Source organism: Astyanax mexicanus, chromosome 1 (genome assembly GCF_023375975.1).
Source record: "Astyanax mexicanus isolate ESR-SI-001 chromosome 1, AstMex3_surface, whole genome shotgun sequence".
In the NCBI taxonomy this organism is placed as follows: domain Eukaryota; kingdom Metazoa; phylum Chordata; class Actinopteri; order Characiformes; family Acestrorhamphidae; genus Astyanax; species Astyanax mexicanus.
Window position 1 is genome coordinate 41,886,150 of NC_064408.1, and position 11,516 is coordinate 41,897,665.

Genomic DNA, 11,516 nt, shown 5'->3' on the forward strand with positions numbered 1-11,516 from the left:
GTCATGCTTAATGCAGACGTCAGGTATATAGAAATATTATATCCATATAACACTTTCTAAAAACATTAACATTGTAATTATAACTACAATGAACATGTACATGACAAAACATTAAATAAGCCAAAAATATTTTAAAAAAATGTCTCCAGTTCAGTCAGATTTGATGATTTCTGAGCCTGGAAAGCCCGCTTTAAATCACACCACACATTTTCAATAATATTCAGTTCTGGGAACTGAGATGGCAATTCCTTCACAAATTCACAGCACTCAGATATAAGCTCATTCAAATGCCTCACAGAGTATTTTGGTTTGTTTAATGCCTTTAAGTTACATGATTCCTTATCTGTTCCTTCATGGTCTGAATGACAGCCCAGTTTTTATTGTGTGATTGTGGGCTAAACAAAGACTGTGACGGACTGACCAAAATAAGATTTTGTTTGTTTTATTAACTGCTGTTTATTACTGTTGTTATAGCAGATTTTAATTTTGTACATCATATACATCTCACCTTTTTTCAAGATTCAAGATCTTTCTCTTGATTTTTCTCTTTCTATTATTCACAGTTATTTGTTCATTTTTTAAATCATTGTTTGATCAAATTTTATTTATTTGCTCTTTTTCTTTTTGAATCTCTTGGAAGTGCTAGGGCATAATTCAGCTTCTACAGCACAGATTAACAGCATCCACAAGGAGCTAATCCAGCAGCTGTTCTATTCACCATTTAACTGGAAAAAATAAATAAATAAATAAATACAACAATTATTTATTTATATATTTTTATACAGGAATATTTAAAAGGCTTTATATGAACAATTATCTTTATAGTAACTCTGATAAACTGAACAGCCTATATGCTACTGTTATTAATTTTATTTTTTAATTTTTTATATTTATTAATTAATTAATTTATTTTTATACAGGAATATTAAAAAGGCTTTATATGAACAATCATATTTACAGTAACTCTGATAAACTGAGGAGACTATCAGCTCCTGTTATTGTTTTTATTTATTTATTTTTAGTATTTATTCATTTCTTTATATATTTGTATACAGTAATATTAAAAAGGCTTTATATGAACAATCTTATTTACAGTAACTCTGATAAACTGAGCAGCCTATCAGCTCCTGTTATTATTTTTATTTATTTATTTTTTAGTTTTTTTTTTTTTTATTGATTTATATATTTTTATACGGGAATATTAAAAAGGCTTTATATGAACAATCTTATTTACAGTAACTGTTAAACTGAGTAGCCTATCAGCTGTTATTATTTTTATTTATTTAATATTTATTTATACATTTATTTATAGACCGTTTCAATGAGGAAAACAATTACAAAGCTACTGCGCATGTCTGTTCCTTTGACGCTTCCGGTGGCGCTATTTTCAAGTATACAGCTGTCAAAATGAGAGCGCATATTTCGCTCCCGAACACAGAACAAACACGCTATAGTCAGAAATTAATAAAAAGTGATCAAACCTCTTTTCCTGATCCTTTTGATAAGGATTTAAGAGGGAAGTTTTTTCCTCGGATTTAAAAAGCTTGCCAGAGGTGACCTACCCAGATGTGAATCACTACCTTGTTGAAACTGAGGCAGTAAAAGCGCACCGCAGTTTTGGCGCATATAATTACTTTCTCAGTGGAAAAGGTGGGAATATTTGTTCCTGTAGTAGAGAAGGCATCACTATAGTGTATGGTGAGGTTAGAGCAAGTCAAACGCTATCCAAAACATACTCTGCATGATTTATAGATAAGAAAGAAGGAGAAGTTGTGAGCGGACACTGTAACTGCATGGCAGGTCAGCAGTGTGAAAAACGAAAGCAGGCGTGTTTACTATGGAGGACCAAAAATGACATAAGTATAAATAAATAAATGTTGAAATTAATAAATAAATAAATAAATGTTGACATAAATAAATGCACATATAAATGAATAAATAAATATATAAATAAAAAACGTATTTATTAATTTACTTATTTACCTATACAATTATTTGTGCATGTATTTATTTATTTAGATATTTATTTATTTATTTATTCATTTATATGTGCATTTATTTCTATATTTATTCATTTAAACATTAATTTATTTATTCATTTATTTATTTATTTATTTATTTATACATTTATATGTATATTTATTTATACTTATGTCATTTTTGGTCCTCCATAGTTTACTTGTTTAAAGAACAATCTGACCTGATTTTCAATGTTTGTGACTCTCAGATTAGGTGAAGTTTGCATTCATGTTAAATTAAAAAGTTACGTCCACTGTTTTGAACGGTGTTTACCGCTAAACGGAAGTGTTCTAGGAACAGCGACGTCACTTCCTACGCTCATGAATATTCCTCAGAAACGGTCTATATATTTTTATACAGGAATATTAAAAAGGCTTTATATGAACAATCTTATTTACAGTAACTCTGATAAACTGAGCAGACTATAAGCTCCTGTTATTTACAGCGGTTCTTTCTACATCGTCCCTGAATCGAATCTCGGCTGCGGTCGAATTTGATTGGCCGGCCGCTCCAACCCTTTGGCCCCGCCCACTTGTTTTTCACGCTCTGCGGCATTACGTCATACGCACAGAGGAAAAGCGCGCGAAATCCCGCAACTTTAACTCGCGAGCCGTCCTCCGTGTTTTAACAATCTGCTCACTGTTTTTCTTCGAGTATTAACACGCAGCTGTTCCTGTCTAAAGGTGAGATTAAATACATTTTATTTATTTACAGCTTTATACAGGTGATACTGTCGCAGAGCAGCTTTACAGAAACCTTTAATTTAGCTCAGATGAACACTTTTTAATGTTTCTAGGTTATAATTGTAGATTCTAGTAGTGTGTTAGTCTGCTGAAAGTGTTTTGTATGTATATATATATATATATATATATATATATATATATATATATATATATATATATATATATATATATATATATACACACCAGTGGCGATTGCTCTATAAATATATACTGTTGTGTGTACATGTCACTGATTAAATATGCGCTACACCGCGCTGAACTTAGTTCAGAATCTGCTTATTATCACTGGTAACGCCGCGGCTTTCCTCTCACTCATTCCCGCAGCGCTGCTTAAAACTGTGCGGACGCTGAGCGTCCACAGAGCTCAATAGCGGAGCAAAGCGCGCGGCGAAAGGAGACGAGTCATTGGATAAATGCTGGGCTTTGTCCCGCCCATCGGACGCTCAGCGTCTCTGGTGGTCTATGGAGCAGTGGGCTGGCCTCGGCCGGCCCGGACGCTCAGCTTCTGCATGATGATTGGATGATCTGTCTGAGGCGGAGTCCCTTTTTGATTGACAGCGAAATGAGCGAATCAGCGATCTTTTAGTGTAAAAATCGTGATGGGAGTATTTTCATTCTGTTCTGAGTTGAACCTGAGACTTTCCTAATCCTTATAGCGGCATTTTCTTTGATAAAAATACTAATATTGTGTTATCATTAAACAATAATTTAAATAATTTAAATTAATAAAGGGATTATTCAAGGAATTTAAAACTTTCCAAAAGGGAACTAAATTTATCTGCATTTTTTCCTTTACCAACTTTAAAGATTTTGTTGATGTCTTTTTTTACTGATCATTTTATGTTAATTCATGTCATTTTTTATGTAATTGTTCAATGTAAAGAATGGGTACCTTTTTGTTGTGTAGTGAAAATTTGAAAATAATGCCTTTTGTTTACAAAAAAAAAAAAACATCTCAGGGAGAGTAGAATTTTTGTATAAATAAAACTACATATGTTAAGATGTAGGCCGAAATTGAGCTTCCCCTCCTTGAAAGACCAACATCCGCCACTGATACACACACATACATATATACATATATACATATACAGTGGAGTGCAGATATTTTGGTTAAGAAGATGAAATGTTCTCCAAAGGGCATAAAGTTAAAGAAAGTATTTAAGCAAAAACTGGTTCTTTATTTTTATCTCTCGAGTTCTTAAAATTATTTTTTAAAAAAAGGAAAAATGTCTGAGCAAAAGTTAGAGCATGCTGTAGGCCATCCAATGCTGAAGCCATAACCCTATTAGACTTATTCAGAGTTATCCTTTCCTTTTTTTTACTCAAAACCAAAATAATACACAGATATTGGTTTAAATGTTAAAAAGTGTTTTCCCTGTTTAAGTTTTTGGTTTTTTTAGATAATTTCACTTTCATCCTGCGTAACTGTTCATGTTAACACTAAGTTTGCATGCTAGTGTATGTATAGTGTAAATATACATATATGTGTGTTTTTTTTTTTGTTTGTTTGTTTGTTTTACAGAGCATCAAGATGAGGGAAGGTGGAAACTTTATGAAGGGCTTTCTTCTTAAATTAAACAATGTCCAGCAAAAGCCCTCTAACCTTCCTGCTGGCAGCCAGTGGCTTAACAAACTCACTGCCAGTAGCTGCTTTCCAAGAAATGCTGAAGCCTCTCAGAGGACACTGCAGAATCTGGACCTCCCTGCACACCAGACGGTGTTCAGTAGAAGATCGAGGATACCAGTTCGACTGGACATTCAAAGAGTCTCTGGACCCTCCCAGAGGACACCACATCCTCCACACTTCTCTGCACAGCAGACAGTGTTAAGTATGACGTCGAGGCTCCCAGTTCGACTGGAGCCCATGCCTGGACGTAATGGACTCCCAGTGTTACAGCCGCAGTTGTGGCAAGCTGTGAAGCCCCCTCTGCCTTCGGAGCCAGCACAACTGATCAGCACGTGTTATAATGTGAGCCACAGGATGAGACTAAGGCCTTTGCTGCATCAAAGGAACATTTCTAAGCTCCCTGATGGCAGTGGAGAGAGACTGTACCTTGGAGTACAACTCACTGGGATTAAACCACATCCCCCTGCCAACAAGCCAAATCCCACAACAGGGAAAAGCATGGTCTCCCGCAGACTGCATGTTCTAAACTCTCCCGACACTGAGGAAGCTGAACTGAGCTCAACATCTCTGTCACATATTAGCCTGTGTCTGTCCTGTGTTTTTCCCTCTTTTGGTTTTCTGTGCTCCTGCCCTGTTTTCCTGTCTTGTGTTTCCAGCCATGTGCTTTTTTGAGCACATGGCATTGTTTTGTTATTGTTCTGTCTCCGCCCTAGCCCCGCCCTGCCCAAGCCATTAGTGTTGTCACCTTGTGTCTCATTTGTAACTCCGCCCCCTCATTACTTCCACAGGTGTCCCTAGTGTGTGCCTGTGTATAAATACCTCATGTGATCCATTGTTCTCTGTCGTGCTTTTTGTTTGACCGTGTCCTGTTAATCTTTCCAGATCGTGTTTTAATGTTTTGTTTAGCCTCAGACCTGTTGTGTTTTTTGTCTTCAGTTTTCCAGGTTTGCTTTATGTAGTTAGTTTCTTTGTTATTTTGGCCTGTTTGTTTCAGTCTTTTAGTTTATCTTCTGGTGTATAGTGTTTGTTTCAGTAACCTTTTTCTTTATAGTTCTTCCTTAGTGTTTTGTTAGTTTATTTTGTAAATATGGAGAATAAACCTGACTTGCGCTTACATCCTGCCTCCGCCATGTTACATAAAGCGCGACCTTCTGAGGATGTAGCAAGTCTGTATTCGGCAATGCAGGAACAGCAGGAGTTTTTGGAGAGCCTTGTTTCCAAGCTTCAAGACGGACAGCCGCTGGTGTTACCCTCGTTGATGTCTTCCCCCTGTGAATATGATGGGGAACACGGGACCTGTGAGGGCTTCATTATGCAGTGCTCCCTCTACCTCGACCATTTGTTGTGCCCTACCCTTCCAGAACTTATAAAGGTACTTTTTGTCAAGACTTTACTGAGGGGTAGGGCTTCACAATGGGCGGACATTGTGTCTGACCAAAGGCCTGAAAAGGCAAAGACTGTGGAGGGATTCTTTGAGCTACTGAAGCTCAGATTTTCAAGAGCACCAGCAGCTCCCGCTGCTCCAGCCTCAGCTCCAGCACCAGCAGCTTCAGCTGCTCCTGCCCCAGCTCCAGCTCCAGCACCTGCTGCCCCAGTTCCAGCACCTGCCGCCTCAGCTCCAGTTCCAGCACCTGCCGCCTCAGCTCCAGCTCCAGCACCTGCCGCCTCAGCTCCAGCTCCAGCACCTGCCGCCTCAGCTCCAGCTCCAGCACCTGCCGCCTCAGCTCCAGCTCCAGCACCTGCCGCCTCAGCTCCAGCTCCAGCACCTGCCGCCTCAGCTCCAGCACCTGCCGCCTCAGCTCCAGCAGCACCTGCTGCCTCAGCTCCAGCACCTGCTGCCCCAGCTCCAGCACCTGCTGCCCCAGTTCCAGCACCTGCTGCCCCAGCTCCAGCACCTGCTGCCTCAGCTCCAGCTCCAGCACCTGCTGCCTCAGCTCCAGCTCCAGCACCTGCTGCCTCAGCTCCAGCTCCAGCTTCTGCTACCCCAGCTCCAGCTCCAGCCCCAGCAGCTCCCGCTGCTCCAGCACCAGCAGCTCCTACTGCTCCAGCCTCAGCTCCAGCACCAGCAGTGCCTGCCGCCCACGTGGTACCCACTGCCTCTGACCCTGTGCCCGCGGCTCCGGCCGCCTCTGACCCTGTGCCCGCGGCTCCGGCCGCCTCTGACCCTGTGCCCGCGGCTCCGGCCGCCTCTGACCCTGTGCCCGCGGCTCCGGCCGCCTCTGACCCTGTGCCCGCGGCTCCGGCCGCCTCTGACCCTGTGCCCGCGGCTCCGGCCGCCCCTGTGCCTGCTCCCAGAACTAAGCACACCCCCAGGTCGTGTGCTTCCAGACCTTCTCCAAGATCTCCTGCTTCAGCCCCTCGAACTCTGCCCAGGCTGGTTCCACAGACTTTGAACTTCACCAGTCCTGGGCTCCAGTCTATGTGAGTGTTTGTAAACATGTCTCTCCCTGTCCTGGTCCCCGTGTCTGTGTTTGTTCCCGTTCCTGTCCCCAGTGGTTTTTCTATTCCCGTCCCTATCACCATATTCGTGTCAGTCCCAGTAAGTGTATTTGTCCCAGTTCCCCTGCCCAGTCTTGTCCAGTCCCAGTTCCCGGCCACTGTCCAGTCTCCATGCCTGTCTAGTGTCCAACCCTCTGTCCAGTCTAAGCCCCGTGTCCAGTCTTTTGTCCAGTCCTTGTCCCCTGTCCAGTCTCAGCCCCCTGTCCAGTCCTTGTCCCCTGTCCAGTCTAAGCCCCCTGTCCAGTCTTTGTTTATGTCCCCTGACCTGTCTGCATCCCTGCCCAATGTCCAGCCCCCTGTACAGTCTGCATCCTTGTCCAATGTCCAGCCACATGTCCAGTCTCTGTTCTCATCCCCTGTCCAGTCTCTGTTTCTACCACCTGTCCAGTCTCCGTTCCAGTCCAAATCAGTACCCCCTGTCTAGTTTCCTGACTCTGTTCCAGCCCCTGTGTTCGTCCCCAGGTCTTGTCTAGCCCTGTCTTTTGTTTTTCTGTTCCCTCTCTATCGGCGCCTCTGGTAGTGGCGCCGTTGAGGGGGGTTAATGTCACATATTAGCCTGTGTCTGTCCTGTGTTTTTCCCTCTTTTGGTTTTCTGTGCTCCTGCCCTGTTTTCCTGTCTTGTGTTTCCAGCCATGTGCTTTTTTGAGCACATGGCATTGTTTTGTTATTGTTCTGTCTCCGCCCTAGCCCCGCCCTAGCCCTGCCCAAGCCATTAGTGTTGTCACCTTGTGTCTCATTTGTAACTCCGCCCCCTCATTACTTCCACAGGTGTCCCTAGTGTGTGCCTATGTATAAATACCTCATGTGATCCATTGTTCTCTGTCGTGCTTTTTGTTTGACCGTGTCCTGTTAATCTTTCCAGATCGTGTTTTAATGTTTTGTTTAGCCTCAGACCTGTTGTGTTTTTTGTCTTCAGTTTTCCAGGTTTGCTTTATGTAGTTAGTTTCTTTGTTATTTTGGCCTGTTTGTTTCAGTCTTTTAGTTTATCTTCTGGTGTATAGTGTTTGTTTCAGTAACCTTTTTCTTTATAGTTCTTCCTTAGTGTTTTGTTAGTTTATTTTGTAAATATGGAGAATAAACCTGACTTGCGCTTACATCCTGCCTCCTCCATGTTACAATCTCGCTTTATGCCTCTATGGCCAGAAATGATGGACAGACTGAGGGATGACGAGCTGCCTGATGACTTCTGGTTTTGAGGGGGATCAGAGATTAAGAGAAATGTCTTCTATGAAGATCTGGAGAGCCTGACACTAGTTTATTAGACTACACTAAAAAAAATACTGTCTTCGCAAATTAATACATTTCCAGCCACTACTACCAATTTAGACTGAGTTTAAACCAGAGCATGAAGATGTGCCTGCAGCATCCACTTCCCAAGAATCTCTCGACTCTCCCAGAGGACAAGAGAACCTTAGGACTTCCTTTCACATCAGCCAGTGTTGAGAGGAAGGACAAGGTTCCCAGTCCAACTGGAGCCACTGCCTGGAAAAATTTTACTTCCTCTAATGAGCAGCAGCTTAGCCAAGCTGTTGGGCCATCTCTGCCTTCAGAGCCAACACGCTTCTCCAGCATGCTCGAGTGGTAACAGGAAATTTTTCATATTAGTCATGTCACCCCCCCCCCCCCCCCCCCAACCATAACAATAAAAAGTCTCCACTGGTTTAAAAAAGATCATCCCCCAACCACAACCCCACCAGACAGATCTCTTCACTTTCTTCAAATCCAGTTTTCCAATAAATGGAAAATCATAAAAAATGGTGTGTTTATTATTCTTTAATGTTTATAAATAAATGATGTTGATCTAGAAAGGCTTTCACTGAGGTCCAGCAGACTGATTTACAATAATCATGAATGTATGGAAACCTTTGCAGTATTACATTGCATTATTGAGATAACTTAAGATAACTTCAGATAAAACATGGTTTGAAAGGTCTAGAATGGCCATGAAAATGTTAGTATGCACCTTTGTTAGCTTAGTGCTAACATACTACTAGACTGACATAGAGTAAGCATTACAATCAAGTTGCATTTTCTCATTTTTATTTATTGACTGCTTGCCATTATTCACCAAGTATTGTGTCTAAATTGTGAAGTCTAGTATGATGATAACTGTGCTGTTTGTGGTGTGGAATATTTGATAGAGATTACTGTAATTATTTTTTCATTAAAACAAGTAAAGGTATTTTCTAATAGTGATGAATGTTTTTTCTGTGATTTACAGTGATGTACAAATTATCAGGCCATGATATCTTTGTATACTCATTTATTGATCTAAACATTTTTCCAGTGACCTCACAGTATATACTACTGTATATATGATATATAATTGTGACAAGAAATTTATTTTAAACACTATACACCATAACAGTCATGACAAAAATGTAACTACATTTCATTTAACTTTAACATTTATTTTTATACTTCAACATATCGACTTTAAGAACTGATACTTCAGTAGTTGCCCAATATGAGTCCAGACTATATATAACCAGATAATCAAAGTTATTTACTTCACCTATTATTAGTTTTAACGTTATTTTAAAGCCCACTTGTAACATGTATGGTCCATTTCTAGCACAGATATGGCAGTGCCACCTTTGTAAAAGTAAATGTATGGCAAAAGTGCCCAATATGATAAAAAATGTAATGGCCCACATGGCATTAAAGAAAAGAATTCTGTGAGGAAAAGGACTGTGAGGCAGATCTACTGACGTTATTTACAACAGACAACAACGTCTCATGCTTCCTCTATGGTAAGAGAACTGAAAAATGCAAAAGTGACCAAAACATCAGCCAGAAAGAATGAGAACAGAGTAAAGGTCTGTGGTCACCAACTTTTATAAGGGTTGTCTTGCTAATTGCCTCTCATTTCTACCTGCATGTTAGGGATAAATCTTAGGGTAATTTGAAACAGATCAGATAGAAGCAGCCCAGTTTCCATTGTCTGTTTATGGGCTAAACAAAGACTGACGGACTGACAAGAATACGATTTTTTCACGTTTTGTTTACTACTGTTTATAACTGTTGTTATAGCAGAGTTTCATTTTAATACATCTCACCTTTATTTGCGGTTATTTGTTATTTTTTAGCAGTATGCATCTACATTTTTTAATCATATATATTTTTAATTACTTTTATTACTTATATATTTGCTTTTTTCTTTTTAAACCTCTTGGAAGTGGTTTGAGCTAGGGCATCGTTCAGCTTCTACAGCACAGGTTAGCAGCGTCCACAAGGAGGCGCTAATCCAGCAGCTGTTCTGTTCACCATTTAACTGGAGAAATAAATAATAATTTAAAAAAATAAAACAGTTAAAAAAAAACACCTCGGCTCGTTTTTCTGATCTGTGAGTGTTATTTAATTTTATTTTATTTAAATGTATTTTATTTTATAATTCTATACAGAAATATTAAAAAGGATTTACATATTTACAGTAACTCTGTTAAACTGAGCAGCCCATCAGCTCCTGTTATTATTTTTATTTATTTTTAGTATTTATTATTATATATTTTTATACAGGAACATTAAAAAGGATTTGTATGAAAATTCATATTTACAGTAACTCTGATAAACTGAGTAGCCTATCAGCTCCTGATGTTATTTTTATTTATTTATTTTAAGTATTTATTCATTTATTTATATATTTTTATACAGGAATATTAAAAAGGCTTTATATGAACAATCGTATTTACAGTAACTCTGATAACCTGAGCAGCCTATCAGCTCCTGTTATTATTATTTTTATTTATTTATTATTTAGTATTTATTCAATTATTTATATATATTTTTATACAGGAATATTAAAAAGGCTTTATATGAACAATCATATTTACAGTGACTCTGATAAACTGTGCAGACTATCAGCTCCTGAGAGATATATAAAAAAATGTATTAAGTGCTGAAGTAAAAATAAAAACAGTGATTAGTGGTAATCAAAAACAAGCTACTTAAAGAATACTTGAAATATTAAATCATAAAATAAACTAGAAAAGGCAAAGTTCGTGAACGAACTTTAAGTTGGCTTGGAAAAGAGCGCTAATAACGTTGAAAAGTTAAAATGGTTGACAGAAACTTAAAAAGCTGTTTCTGTCTGAAGAGTGTGAAGAGTCGTTGCTATGCTGTTAACTTTTGGCTAAAAGCTAAATACCAAAAACGCTGTAATCTAAAAACGTTTGGTTAAACGCTTAAATCTAAAAACATTTGGTTAAACGCTGAAATCTAAAAACCTTTGGTTAATTGCTTACATCTAGAAATGTTTTGTAAGATGCTGAAATCCAAAAACTTTTGGTTAAACACTGAAATCTTAAAACGTTTGTTTAACAGCTGAAATCTAAAAACTTTTGGTTAAACGCTGAAATCTTAAAACGTTTGTTTTTATGTTGAAATCTCGAAACTTTTGGTTAAATGCTGAAATCTAAAAACTTTTGGTTAAATGTTGAAATCTAAAAAATTTTGGTTAAGTGCTGAAATCTAAAACTTTTGGTTACATGCTGAAATCTAAAAACTTTCCAGGTGGTTGCTAAGGTGTTGCTATAGTATCTGGGGTGGTTGCTGAGGTGTTGCTAGGTGGTTGCTAAGGTGTTGCTATGGTATCCAGGGTGGTTGCTAAGGAGTTGCTAGGTGGTTGC